The 15,843-nt window shown below is 36.1% G+C and overlaps 1 protein-coding gene across 3 annotated transcripts in view; it reads right to left on the bottom strand.

Annotated features, from left to right (window-relative positions):
* SYT16 (synaptotagmin 16) overlaps positions 1–15,843 on the bottom strand; it is a 198,716-nt gene that overhangs the window by 56,458 nt on the left and 126,415 nt on the right. The gene's annotated exons all lie outside the window — the stretch shown is intronic.

Raw genomic sequence — 15,843 nt, 5'->3', positions numbered from 1 at the left:
GAACATTCATGTACAAGTTTTTGTGTGGACATGTTTTCATTTCTCTTGGATACATATTTAGCAGAGGAATTGCTGGGTTATACAACTCCACGTTACCAAAGAGGCTGCACCATTTTATATTTTAACCAGCAGTGTTATGAAGTTTTCAATTTTTCTATATTCTCATCAATACCTGTTATTACCATTTTTATTATAGCAATCCTAGTGAGTGTGAGGTGCTGTATTACTGTGGTTTTAATTTGCATTTCCCTGATGATTAACAATGTTGAACATCTTTTCATGTGCTTTTTGGCCATTTGTATATCTTCTTTGGGAAAATGTCTATTGAAGTTCTTTGTCCATTTTTTAATTGGGTTGTTGCCTTTTTATTATTGAGTTGTGAGAGTTGTTTATATTGAATATATTCCAGATTTAAGTCCCTCATGAGTTATACTTGCAAGTACCGTCTCTCACTGTTTAGGTTGTCTTTTCATTTTGATGGTGGTATCATTTGTAGCACAAAAGAGTTTAATTTTTATGAAAACCAATTTATCTAGTTTGTGTGTGTGTGTGTGTGTGTGTATGTCACTTATGCTTTTAGTGTCCCATCTAATAAGGCTTTTACCAAACCAAAGTCATAAAGATTTATTCCCAGGTGTGTTTGTGAGAGTTTTATATTTTTAGCTTTTACGGTTATACCTATGATCCATTTTGAGTTAATTTTTGTGTATGCTGTAAGAAGGTCTTATTTTTTCATTGGATATTATTTACATATTTATAAATGATAGTATATCTCTACATCTTTTGTTTCCCTACATGTTACTAATCTGCTCCTTCTCTCCAGCTTGCTCATGCACTCATAATCTCTCCTCACAATGGCTCATGAACTTCTTCTCAAATGATTCAGTTGATATACGGTTAAATTTCTTTCATAATATAAGTCCTTGCTTGGAAAACAAAAAAGTGAAGTACGCTATGACAGTTTCTATTCTTTAGGCATTGAGGTATGGAAGGAGGGATATCCCTGATCTAATGACTGAAGTTTGTACTTAACACATTTATTTGTCATATTGTCCAGCATTTTATTTCCACTTTTAACCTTCAGAAGGAAAAGTTCAGCTTATTTCATTAATAACAAACCCTGAAGATACATGTTTATCCTCAATTTTATAAAATGTCTATAGTACCTACTTTTCAATTGTCCTATGGTTTGGGGATTTACTTTGCCTTTATATTTTAAAATCAAATTAAGTATTTAGCCTTCTAAATTTTTGAGACATTACATTTTCCTTGAGTTTATTATTCTAACTTAATGAGAGATACTTTTAATTTTATAAAATATCTTTCAAAGGTTACTGATACTGTAATTTATGATCTAGTGTTAGATTTACATTTAATAGTTGGTATATTTCTAAAGGTACAGAATTCAAAATAAACCAGATCAAATGGGTATACCTGAAATAATTATGGATAACAATTTCATCCACTAGGATTCTCTTTTCTCCACATCTTCTCCAGTACTCGTTGTTTGTTGCTTTGTTTATGATGGCCATTCTGGCTGATGTGAAGTGGTATTTCACTATGGTTTTAATTTGCATCTTTCTGATGGCGAGTGATGTTGAGCATGTCTGTTCAGGTCCTTTGCCCATTTTTTAATCAGGTTGTTTGTCTTCCTGGAGTGAAGTCATGTGAGTTCTTTATATATTTTGGAGATCAAACCCTTGTCCGAGGTATCATTGGCAAATATGTTTTCCCATACAGTTGGTTCTCTTTTCATTTTACTGCTGTTTTCTTTAGCCGCACAGAAGCTTTTTATTTTGATGAAGTCCCATTTGTTTATTCTTTCCTTTGTGTCCCTTGCTCTAGGGGACATATCAGTGAAAATATTACTGAGTAGAATATCTGAGATTTTCCTGCCTATGTTTTCCTCTAGGATTTTTATGGTGTGGTAATTTATATTTAAGTCTTTTATCCACCTTGAATTTATTTTTGTGTATGGTGTAAGCTGGTGATTGGGTTTCATTTTTTTGCATGTAGCTGTCCAGATCTCCCAACACCATTTGTTGAAGAGTCTATTTTTACTCCATTTTATGCACTGTTGGTGGGAATGCAGACTGGTGCAGCCACTGTGGAAAACAGTATAGAATTTCCTCAGAAAACTGAAAATGGAACTGCCTTTTGACCCAGCAATACCAATGCTGGGATTATACCTTAAGAATCCTGAAACATCAATTCAAAAGAAACTATTCACCCCAATGTTCATAGCAGCACAATTTACAATAGCCAAGTGCTGGAAGCAACCTAAGTGCCACCAGTAAGTGAGGGGATAAAAAACTATGGTACATTTACACAATGGAGTACTACAAAGCAGAAAGAAAGGAGCTCCTACCCTTCATGACAGTATGGATGGACATGGAGAGCATTATACTAAGTGAAATAATCCAGACAGTGAAAGACAAATAGCATATGATCTCACCTGTAAGTGGAACCTAATCAACAAAACAAACAAGCAAACAAAATAGGGCCAGAGACATGGAAATAAAGAACAAACTGACACTAACCAGAGGGGAGAGAGGAGGGGGTAATGGGGGGGAAAATGGGAAGGACCATCAAGGAACAATTATAAAGGACCCACGTTCATGGGTGGGGGAGAAGTGCATGGTGGAATGAAAATGGACACAACTGTACTTGAACAACAACAACAATTTTTTAAAAAAATTTCACCCACTGCAATGACATTCATTAGGTAAACAGACTTAAAAAACAGTTCCATTTACCTAAATAGTCTATTCCTGTAAAAAACCACCAACCATCCCCATTTTCACTTCTTCTCAATTAGTTGTTTTAAATTTTGTTAAATTTACCTTAGTGGGTTATTTTTACTCAGACACTCCCCAATTTATCAATATTATGTTTAATCAGATTTTCAAAACTAAGTAAGAGTTTTGCCTGCAAACTAAGCAGGTATTTAAAACTAAAAGATCATTATCATTATCCAGTTCCAGTACCCCATGTGGATTCATTTTTACAAACTCAAATGAGTAATACATTATAAACTGAAATAAGAATGTGTTGTATATTGGTAAACAAAAGCTTCCTAAGCTAATTAACATTACAAAATAATAGACTTCAAATTGTCACTATTTGGAGAAATTTTTAAGTAAACGATCCCAAATTCTTCTAAATGTCATAGAACAACAGACCTATAGAATGGTATGCTATTTTAATTCTTAATTTACAGAGAAAGGAATTAAAACCCAGAAAGATTAAAATGGTTTTTCCATAGTGTAAAGTTTCTATAAAACTTTAAGTTTTGCTGTGTAGTATGCCATTGTGTAAATGTACCATAGTTTTTTATCCCCTCATTTACTGGTGGGCACTTACGTTGCTTCCAGTACTTGGCTATTGTAAATTGGGCGACTATGAACATAGGGGTGAATAGGTTCTTTTGAATTGGTGTTTCAGGATTCTTAAGGTATAATCCCAGCAGTGGTATTGCTGGGTCAAAAGATTTATTAAGATGATCAATTTCTAGCAATAATGCCAACATTTACCCTCTTTGTTTTTAGGCTTCTCCCATTTTTCTTTTGTAACTTGACTTTCCTTCTACTTCCCATGCTTACGTTTCTTTCAACTTCCTGGGGTCATCTATCTCATGATTCCTGATTTATTCCACTAAGCCACTATATCCCCTCCTAACCTCTCATGTCATTGTCAAGGTAATTCACCCATTATTCTTCACTTCATTAAATTCCCTTCCATTTTTATAGTTTGAAAATTGTGCTGCTGCCATTTTTAGATTTTAGTGTCTGCAGCCTCTTGCTTTTAGAGGTCAGATGAAGTCTATCTTTCCTATACAGGCCCTTCCCCATGTCTCAACTCTCTTAAGTATGAGATAAAGCCTTCCTCTTTCAGGCAGACTCAGACACACATGGATGCACAGCCACCACCCACTCTTACCTTCTGTGTGAGGCCTGGCTCCTTGGTGTGAAGGATCACTTAAGTCACCACTTTATCAAGATTTTCAATTTACCCAGAAGGTGAGTTTGATATTGAGTCATTTATGAGTCATGATGTATGTCCCCTGTCACCACTTACTCATGTCATTTACAGCAAGTTCACCATGCCCTCTGGGTCTCAGTTTCCTGGACTGTAACACGAGGGGACTCTTCTGATTTCTAAATTACTTTTAGTTCTAAAACATGATCACTTATCTAACTTACTGGCTCACATTTGCCTTTCTTGTTTTCATGATTGGTAGAAGTGAAAAGATGCCCAAAAGTTCAACTACCTTTTCATGTAGATTAGTAACTATTTGCCTTTCAAATGAGGTTGAACTATTTTTTTCCACCTTTAAAATACACTGTGAACATCATCTCCATTTCTGAACAGCTCCACAGTGTTTTTCTAACTATAGTGTTTGTGCTAAATGTGAACAGACCTGCAAATTAATGCAGTTTTGCTCACTCGAAACCCAGAATGGCAAGTCTCTTTCTCTGAACTCAACGGAGCAGAAGTCAGTTTTGAGGACATGATTGTGTTTAATATAGACAGGCCTGCATTTATTTTGTGCATTGTGGCCTTTTGTGTTTTAACACATTGAGTATATTTTCAAAGGGACTTTAAAGCACACTTTCAAAAAATTAAAGTTGATTTTAATAGTTCCAGAAAATCATTCTACATAGCTTGTGTGCTTTACAATATTTTAGGTAATGCTCACAACAATTCTATGAGCCAGGTACTATTATTTCTCCCCATTTTATAGATAAGGAAACTGAGGCACAGAGGAAGTCAATTAACATGTCCAAAGTCACCTAGGCTTTAAGTACAGACAGTCGGGTTTCGAAGCACATGTACTTTTACTTGAAATCAAACAAAATGGTATCTCTGGTTCTTATTAATAACTAAATGCAAAAGATAAATCATGGCCTTAATTGTCTTTCTTTGCAGTTTTTGTTTTTAAATACAAAAGGCCACTGTCTGAAAATCCATTTTATTTCACCTTTGCTTGATTCCAATTAATGATAATACACTCTGGTCACTAATCAAGAAAGTTAAAACCACCTTTGAATCTGATTAACAAACAGCAAACAAAACCTCCATGACCATGCTGTCAACAGATCAAAGCTATATTCTGCCCCTTAGCAAGGAAGTGAAACAGGTAATTCAACTGAAACTGTATAAAAGAGAAAGTGAGAGTGATCAATGAAATTACGGCATGAAACTAGACTGGGTTCGGACTGCTGTGGAGAAGGCCTATGGACCTTTTATTTTCCAACAATTTAAGACAAGTCGAGGCCACACTAGTCTCAGTACAACTCGTCATTCTAAACCTTTCAAAATGATTTCTACACGTGGGATTCATCACTGTTTGGTTGAATTTTCAACATTCTATGAGCAAGTTCTGTTTATAATGCTTTCAAAAGTAACATTTTCCCTAGCAGCACAGTATCAAGTGGACAAAGGTACCATTCTATTAAAAGGAACTGATCCAAAAAAAAAAAAAAAGAAAGAAAGAAATCAGAGAAAGATTGGCAAAAATGGCTTTGATCTGAACAGAAAGAAGCATTTTAATGTGGTTTTGACTGAATCTTTCTAATAATTGTCTAACTTCCCTACTGTCCAAACCTCCCTAACAAAGCTAAACATCACTTAGCATTTCTGCACTAACTGCTAATGCCCAGCGGAGGTGGAGGGTGAGGGGAACTGGTGGTGAAGGATGGTCACCTACCAGCTGCTGTTAAAATCTGCCAACTAGTAAATAAAGCCTCCTGATTTGTGAGCAATCCGCCCTTCCCCCTAAATGAGAACCACCATCTGGAAGTGGGAAGAAGATACCACTCGGCAAAAATTGTTTCAGGAAACACAGGCAAACACAGAAACACACACAAACACATCAGTGTGTATACACACATACACAGAAATGCAATTCTCTCGAGCTGATAAAACTGGGAAACACTCCCTACTGCTCAACTTTTACTCCAACTATCCTAACGTGAAAGGGAAGTGGGAGGCTTCCTCCAGAGAGTCAGTGAGGGGCAGAACATCTGGATTCTCTTGAAAGTCCCACTGCTGACTCACAACCTGACTTCAAGCAAACCACCTGTTAGGAATTTAGGGCAGAGTTTATCAATTTGCAAAGCAGGTGTGAGCATTCTCACCTTCCACAAATCATGAAGCTCATTTAAATGAAGATTTCAAAGAACTGTGCTATTCTGGGAGTAGAATTCCCAAAAGGAAGTGTAACATATCATTTTTAGAGCGCCACATGATCTCCATACACTCATCAAGAATTTCACAATCAAGATAAAACCACCAGTGGGCACCGCTATTTGTTCACACAGGTGCAACGGAAAAGCCTGACGTCTGTTCCCAGGGTGAGTGTGGCTGCCACCAGTACTGGGAGAAAGTGATGGATGCTGTTTATATCTCCTTTTCACCTCCCATTTACCCAAGACATTGCTCCAAAAGGGCCACTTCATTCTTAATTGTGATGTTCAGGCTGGACCTATGGGAACCACTCCGATTAAAGGTAATTGTGCAAAGCATCACACATGCTTGAAGCTCTGGACCCTGAGTGAATTCTCACTGAGGATCAGACATAGCTACATTCACTTTAAAGAAGGAGCTCCAAGAATCAGACATTGAAATGTTCTATTTTTGTTTTTTATTATACCTAGTAAATACTTAAGTTTTTCCTACTATTTTTCTTGATTACACTTCAAGGTACTGCCTATTACTTAGTACTTCCAATTCCACATTTATAAATTAATTTTCAAATTCACTCTTTAAACTGTTTTTGAGTCCAATCCAAAATATTAGTGGTTTACTTTAAAAAAAAAAAGGAACATTTACTTCAGCACTGGTTATAATAATAAGATTTTAGCCTTTCAGATGTTAATACTTTGATTACTTTACCTATTCAATCATAAACCTGTTCTCCTTAATCAGTCCTTTCAAGCAATTCTCAATTTTATTTTGATAACCATAATTAACATGAGAATTCATGTATAAGATTTTCCAATTTACATAAAAGTCTAAACAAACAGAAGAATGCTGTAGGTTAATTGTTTACAGAGGCAGCATAACACTGTGGTTAAGAGCCAAAGTACCTATGATCATGTCCTGCTGTGCCACATACTAGCTATGTGACTCTGGCTTTAACTGGGTATAAGTATCTGGGTTTAACTAAGTTTCCTCTTTTGTAAAATGTAGTCAATAATAGTACTTATAGAATTATTGGGAGGATTAAATTATTTGATATAAATATAAAGCACTTAGAACTGTTTCATATACAGTAAGCTTTCAGGAAATAATATGAATTATAACCACCATCAAAACCACCATCACTAAAATGAAGTTCAATATATCCCAGTAAGTGTACAACCCACTGTGCCTGAGGGTCTAATCCAAGAGCTACAAGGCGACCAGTGGAAGACAGAAGCCAAACATAAATGACTATTCAGAGCACGGTGCCGTGGCACAACCCAACTGAGCAAATTCTGCCTTCCAAAGCCCAGCCAGGCCAAGAATGGCACAGTGATGCCCGCTGAAGAAAAAGAAGCTCAGATGGAACATCAAAGTCTTCAGTATTAAGTAGATGAGAATAAAACTCAGAGGTTCCTCCTTGTACATTTGACACAACACCAACAGTAATAAAGTCTGCGGTAAAGATGAGCAACTCTTCAGAGCTTCACTGACTGCACAAAGTACAAATTTCCCTCTGAAATAAAGTCTCTTTTCAAGCAGTCTGAGGGAAGGAACAGAAAACTCGAGTTAAAGATGGCTGCCCTGAGACTTCTGGGTTGTTTCCAATCTGGTGCCCAAGCCTGATTCAACGGGAAGGTCAAGTAGAGTTAAACTCCCAACACAACATTGAACATGCAAGGTCATGACACCGCAGGAGCCAAAGGACAGTGATCAGTGAAATGTCACTTCGGAGAGTAATTACTACAGTGCAACTAAGTCTGGATTGAAATACAATGAATGGCAAACTCATACTTCAATCTAAAAGCATAATAGTATAGTGAAAGAAGGATATTACACACTATTAACAGCCCGTGACACACTGGCAGCAACCAATCAGAACAGCCTCTGGATGTAAAGGGTCTTATACCCATGCCTGCCAGGTAAACCCAGACCTAGAGCCACAAACAAGAAAATGAGGTCTCTCTCCAGCTCACAGCACAATCCCCCTCATTGGTTCTGCTCTTGAGGTGATTAGAGCCATTTCTCTTCCCTAGTCCCGCACCAGTACCACTAGGTCTACATTCATTCTGAAAACACTGCTATTACAGATGCAACATGGCCAAGGAACATGGCCAAGGCCGAATGGGACGTGAAGCCATATCCTGCATCCTATAGATGAAGTCACAGGAACTAGGGGAGGAAACGGGAAAAGAGGCTCAACATGCTCTCGGGGAACTTTTCCCCATTTTCTCCACACAGTTTTTAATGAAATAACCTACCGGCTAACTTTAGGAAAATAGGAATTTAAGAAAAAGAGCATTAAATGGATAAAGAAGTTGGTATTACAAATGATAAAAGAGGAGATACACAATGAAGACATCACCGTCATGAACAATGTTTTTGGAGAACACAGAAAACTTAAATATGTAAAATATTTTACTATATACCTGAAGAAATATTTTTTAGTCTCTGGCAGATAAAATAGACAAAAATGTAGTGGAAACTATAAATGACTAATAGCTACATGTACATCAAATGTCATCCCTTAAACACAGAAAAGACACCTTGTTTTCAAGTGTCAATAAAGTGTTTCAAATGAATCATTGGGTCCTTAAGGAAAACCTACCCTATTACTAGAAGGAAAAAGGTTACTCATTTATTCAGCAAATATTACCTGAGCACCTACTATAAGCCAAGCTGTGTGATGGTTCTGGCGTTACAGTGGTAAACAAGACAGAGAGGAAGCCTGCCTCCACAGAGCGTAGAGATGAGAAAGGAAGAAAAGACTGGGTAATTACAGTACAGTCTGAAATATACTTTGACACGGGGAAAACATGAGTCAGGGCAGATCCCCACCAATTCATGTGAGACATGAGGAAAAGGGGCAATTTGCTAATCAAACAAAAGAACAGGGACAAAGAATTGCTCCAAAATGTCAAGGTACATATATTACATGACATGTAATAATTTATCCCAAGACATGAAAAAGGAAAAGGTACCCAATTTGTTTTATGAATAGAACAAAGTGTAATAAATTTGGAGAATCACCACACATAAACAAATGAGGTTTATCTCAAGAATTCAGGGATAGGTTGATAATACTAATTAATGTAATACTTCAGATATAATTTGATGCAATGGAAAATATATAATTTTTGTTTCCTTTTAAAAAGTGATGTGCCTGTGACTATAACAAGGCTGCGGGATACAAGGTTTACTCATGAAAATCAACTGCTTTCTTATGTAGCCACAACAAACCATTGGAATTTAAAATTAAAAACACAATATAATTTATATTTGCACTAAAAAAAATGAAATGCTTAGGTATAAGTATTTCACTAGAAGCATAATTCACAGAAGAAAAAAATGAAAAATTGGATTTCATTAAAAAATAAACACATCTGCTCTGCTAAAGACATTGTAAAGAGAATAAAAGACAAGTCACAGATTGGGAGAAGATATTTACAAAAGATATATCTGAAACAGATTTCATCCAAAATATACAAAGAATTCTTAAAACAATAAGAAAGTGAACAACCTGATTAAAAAATACGCAAAAGATGTGGACAGACATCTCACCAAAGAAGATATACAGATGACAAATAAACATATGAAAAAACTGCTAAAAAAAGAAAAAGAAAAGGAAAAAATTTTAACATCACATGTCATCAGGGAACTCATATGCAAACGAGATACTGCCATACAGAGCTGAACGGTGAAAATTGAGATCACTGACTGGTCTGCATATGAAACCACAGGAACTTTCGTTCATTGTCGATGGAAATGCAAAATGCTATGGCCACCCTGGAAGACAGTTTGGCAGCTTCTTACAAAAACTAAACAGCTTAGAATTTTCCAAAATGAATAAACAGCAAACCACTGATCCAAGTTCAAATAACACAAACCCAGATAAACTAAATACACACACGAACACATCCCAGAGTCAAGCTGCTGAAAAACAAGGATAAAAGAAATCTTGAAAGCAGTCAGAGGAAAAAAAAAACCACATTATATACATGGGAACAGAAATAAGAATTATAGCAGATTCTTTGTCAAAAACTATAAAAACCACAGACAATTGAAATGATATCTTTAAAGTGCTGAAAGAAAATGAAAACTATCAACCAGTGAAAATACCTCCCACATGGAAATAAAGAACAAACTGACAGTAACCAGATGGGAGGGGAAGGAAGATAACGGGGGAAAGAAAGGGAAGAGTCAAGTCAAAGAACATGTACAAAGCACCCATGGACAAAGACAATGGGGTGGGGAGGATTGAATGTGGGAAGTAGGAGTGGATAGGGCAGGGAGAGTAATGGAGAAAAAATAAGGACAACTGTAACTTAACAACAACAAGTAAGTAAGTAAGTAAATAAATAAATAAATAACAAATTTTAAGAAGAAAATACCTCCCAAAAATGAAATAGAAATACAGACATTTTCAAACAAAGACAGAATTCATTTGCAGCACCCCTGTACTGTAAGTTCTTCAGAGTGAAGAACTATAATACAGATGGAAACCTAAATAAAGAAATAGAGAAATAGAAATGACATAAGTGAAGGTTAAGTTTAAAAACTCATTTTCTTATTTCTCAATGTTTGAAAAGATAACTGCCTAAAGCAAAAATAATAGTAATGTACGGGGCATATTTAGCGTATATGTTAGAATAAAATGTGTGATGATGACCAAGGATAGAAAGGAAGAATTAGAATATATTGTTGTAAGGTTCTTATGCTACACATGAAGTAATAAAATATTTAAATTATAACTTAATCAAAAATATCAATTACAATTCTTTGTGGATTTGAAATATTTGCAGAAGTAAAAGGTGTGACAACAGAAACACAGAAGCACAGGGGTGGATATATAAAATTAAAATGCAGTTTCAATCGCTGGTTCAGCACGTGCGAGAACCAACGAATGGTGCACAAATAAGTGGAACGACAAGTCGATCTCTCCCTCTCTTCCGCTCTCTCTCCCCATCCTCTTCTTCTCTCTAAAATCAATAAGTATTTTAAGCTGTCTTAAGAGTTTCTAGTCAGTGGGAAATGTATAAAGCATGGGGTGGAGGGAGCTGTATGAGGGGGGAGGTAGGAGTGTTTCAGTTTGTACTCAAATTAGGCCCCTCAAGAAAGAAAAACTAAATCAATTACACATACTGGGATATCTTTCGAGACCAACCGATCTACCTATCACTCTGTTTGTACCGATACTGCATGATGTGAAGATTAAGTTATCTGTAAATCATTTGTTCTTATTGAAAAGGTTGGTTAGGTATTAAACAGTTGTTCAAAATGAAAAAAAATCCATAGGTAAAAAATTTAAATAAATTAAGTTAAATTAAAATGTTACTAAGTCTTTGCATTGTTCAGGAAGTGATAAAATTTAGACTAGGCTAACAATAAAAAGTTGACGATGACTATTATAATCCTAGTGTAAGCACCTAAAAATGTATATATTACTAAAAAGTTAATTTAAAAAATAGACTAATGCAAGTAATTGATTAATTCAAAAGTCAATAAAGGAAATAATGAAGCAAACAAACAAAAAACAGACAGGATGGGTAGAGCAAACAAACAGTAAAATGCCTTAAACCCACTTATATCAGTAACTACATTAAATGTAAATGAACTGAACATTCCACTTAAACTACAAGTACTGTCATACTAGATAAAAGTAAAAAACAAAAACAAAAAAAACAAGAGCTGCTTTAAATTATATAAAACAGAAAAGAAAAAAATCTAGTATGTAAATAGTAACCAAAAGTAATATGGTATAGTTTTATTTTTTTAGACATTTATTTATTTATTTATTTATTTATTTATTTTGACAGAGAGAGAAACATCAATGTGAGAGAGAAGCATTGATTGGTGGCTTTCCACACGCACCCTGACCAGAGACTGATACCGCAACGCAGACTTGTGCCCTGACCAGGACCTGAACCCTTTGGGTGTGCAGAACGATGCTCCAATAAACTTTAAGGCAAGACTTATTACTCAAAATAAGGAAAGTATTTTATAATAATCAAGTATTTTCTAATAGGGAGAGTAAACAACCCTAACTAATATAACTTCAAATTATATAAAGAAAAGTCGAAAAATCTGGAATCATATTTAAAAATTTTAATACTCCTCTCTCTAAAGCAAATACAACAAATTGAAAATAAATCACATTATATAAAAATTTAACATGATTGACCAAAGTATCCTAATATAGATAATATATATAAACACACACACTTTAATGATATACATTCTTTTCAAATTGTAATGGGATATTTACCAAAAATGGACTATATATTGTGCCAATAAAGCAAACAACTTAAATTTCAAATTTCAAAGGATTTGAATTACAAGAGTATATTCTCTGACCACAGTAGGCAGCTAAACTAGAAATCAATAAACAAACTTGCAACAAATTAGAAGGTATGTTGAGCATAATTATAATGAAAATACAACATATTATTAAATCTGTAGGTAGCAACTAAAGCAGTGTTTTTAAGGAAACCTAACTTTAAATGTATATATTAGAAAACTTATATATCAGAAAAGATCTGACAGAAGAAGAGAACCTGAAAGGTCCATTATATATTAAAGAAATTTAATCAATTATTTAGCTTCTTTCCCCAAAGAAAATTCCCGTTCCAGATAGCTTCCCTGGTGAAATATGCTCAGCTGTAAAAGGAAAATAATACCAAATTTACATGATAAGAGAATGAAAAAGAGTCAAACATTGTCTATATCATGTGATAAGGCAAGAATAACCTCAATAGTAAAACCTGAAAAGGATAGTATAAGAAAGAAAGATGATAGGCCAATAACTTTCATGAACAAAGATACAGAAACCATAATCAAGATATTTGAAATTCAAATCCCTTGATATATAAGAAGAATAACACATCATAACCAGGTAGGATTTATAACAAGAATACAAAGTTAGTTTAACATTTGAAAATCAACCAATGTAATCCACTCAGGAACAGAATAAAAGAGAAAAAAATCATAGGGGGATTTCAATAAGTGCAGTAGTATATAATAGAAGTTATCTGTTCCATTCCCAAATAAACTAGGAATACAAAGAAAATCCCTTAATCAAAGTTGATAGAAGTTAGAGCTGTGGTCACCTTAGGAAATAGGTATACGGAAGCCATCTGGGGTCTCTAACTTCATGTGGGTGGTAATTACAAAAGTGGAAACATAAATTCAAGCTGTATACTTACGACTGCTGCACTTCATTCAATATAAGTTATACCTCAATAAAAGAATAAATAAAGTGGCAAAAGAAAAACCCACTAACCTATGTATTAGGACAAGATTTGACCAAGAGCTAATGGACTAGATATGGCATGCCTGAAACAGACTGACAGATGGAAGAACATGATAAATGATCAAGGAAACTCTACAACCTTACAAAAATCAATGGGGAAGGAGGAAGAAACTGCTCAACCAATGGTACTTTGAAAAATATGGTCCATCGGAAAAATCTCCAGGTTAGAATTTCATCTTACACCACATACCAAAATGAACTACTAAGGCATTAAAGGTTAAATATATCCCCCCTCCCCCCCCAAACACCTACTGTCTCTGAGGGCAAAAAAGCTAAAAGAAAATGTAGCAGAATATTCAATGGACAGACCTGCATTTGGTCAATGTTCACTAAGAACTTCCCACAGGCCAGGCACTACTGCAAGTGCTTTGCACACAGCACACGCTAAATACTCACAAGTAGGAGGTAACAGTGATGGGAAAGCTGAGGTCCAGAGTCCAAGGAATTTGCCCTAGGGTCCCACAGGAAGTAATAGGTTGGAGCAGAATTCAAATCCAGATTTCTCTGGCTCGTTCTCACCATGGCAGCATGCTGTTTCAGAGTGATACCTTAGAAAATAGGACTATATATAAAATTGAGTTGGGATTTTATTCTTGCCTTTTGGAGAGATTCTAAACATTGTGGAACAGTCGCCTCCCACAAGTGACCAACTGACACTATATAACAGCGTGTTTGGTAAGGTTTTTGTAAAATATTGCTAATGCTTAAGAGTTTTGAGTTCTTAGCAGGGGGGTGGATTAAGAAGAAAACCCCCAACAATAATAAAACCACTGGAAGGGCACCAACATGGACTGTTAGTAAGTACAGGGTTTCTGTTTTATAAAGTCACACAGTTCGCACTCCAAGAAGGAACAAAATGAAGTGACCCGCCAGAACTATTCTTTTCTTAAACCACAAGCATTTGAGAATTTAGGACTCAAGATTCCAGTGAAGACATGTTAGTCGCATCCGTGTACATTTCCAAACCAGCAGTCACCGCCAAGGGGCGCAAGCTGCACGCACCAGCGCTGGGGACACGGGTGCCCGGATCCGCCTGGTGGTCCTGCTCCGTGCCGAACCTGTCAGGACCAAATTTCCAGCTCAGTTAGAGATGTCCAGCTTGGTCCCGAGAGGTTTCTGATGCTCACTGGGAATTTTAGCGTAGCGTGGCGGAGATTCCGCATGCCTGAACAAAGACGCGGTCCGGGTGGACACAGCACACCGCGAGAGAGGCTGGGGTCCGCGGTATCGCCCGCGGTATCGCCCGCGGTATCTGGCGAGAGCGGCTGGTGAAAACAAATTGTAGAGGGAGGAGTGAAAATATGGACGCTTTGGGGGAGGTAAAGGGGAATTGCCATTATTTCCTGCCCTCCTCTCCCCTTGGAAAATTAGGAAAACTTTGAAATGGAACCTTCCAAATTCAATTCAACATTTTCTGGGTGAAAACATGGGTAAATTTAGGAACTCTCCAAAGATCTGTAAAAGAATAAAGATTGAAAAACAAAAGGGAAAGGTGCTTGGGTTGTAGCCACTCTTCTATAAAAGATATAAAGTGATGGGGAGTGTGTGTGTGTGTGTGTGTTTATGTGTGTGTGTGCCCTGTAGTAAATATGAGGTCATATGTTAACATACTTTTTTACCTATCCACTAGAAAAGGTGAAGAAAACTTCTTTAAGAAAATAAAATCAGCGAAAAATTTAAAAGGCCTGAAGTTCCCTAAATTTCTTTATAACCCACTAAAATAAGAGTCACAAAATAAAGAAATCTTCAGAATTCAAAATAACTCTAAAAATTTTCAGGCCAGTTTCTCCAGGAACATTTAAATGTGAGATATGAAATGACCCAGATAAAACTGTCTGCCTTACCTAATCCAAGTGTATCTCTAACTAATAAGTTAAGGGGAAAAAGTGAAAAAAAATCCTTAATTAAAAAAAAAATTCCCTTTATCAGTTCCCATAGCTGCTATCGCCAATGTTTGTTTGTGTGTGTTTCTTTCTTTCTTTTCTTTTCTTTTTTCTTTTCTTTTTTCTTCTCTCTCTCTCTCTCTCTCTCTTTCTTTCTTTCTTTCTTTCATTATAGCATTATTTGCCTTGTGTGCCCACCACCCAAAGTCAGACCTCCTTCCATCACCAAGGTTTCAAACACAGCAATAAAAGTTTTTGATGGGATTACGATCAGGCCACCACTTAGAATAGGTTGTTGGATCAGCACTGTTAAATAATGCCATTGGAAGCTCATCTTCTTCAGGGACCCCAAGAAAGACATGTGGTATCTCCTCCGCTGAGCACACTCCTCCTACAGAGTGGTACAGATGACTTCCCATTGCCCTCCTCCAGCTACTGCCTGGTTAAAAAGCTCACTGTGTTTGC

The sequence above is a fragment of the Desmodus rotundus genome, chromosome 7, assembly GCF_022682495.2.
Source record: "Desmodus rotundus isolate HL8 chromosome 7, HLdesRot8A.1, whole genome shotgun sequence".
Taxonomy (NCBI): domain Eukaryota; kingdom Metazoa; phylum Chordata; class Mammalia; order Chiroptera; family Phyllostomidae; genus Desmodus; species Desmodus rotundus.
This window is presented reverse-complemented; position numbering and strand designations above follow the sequence as displayed.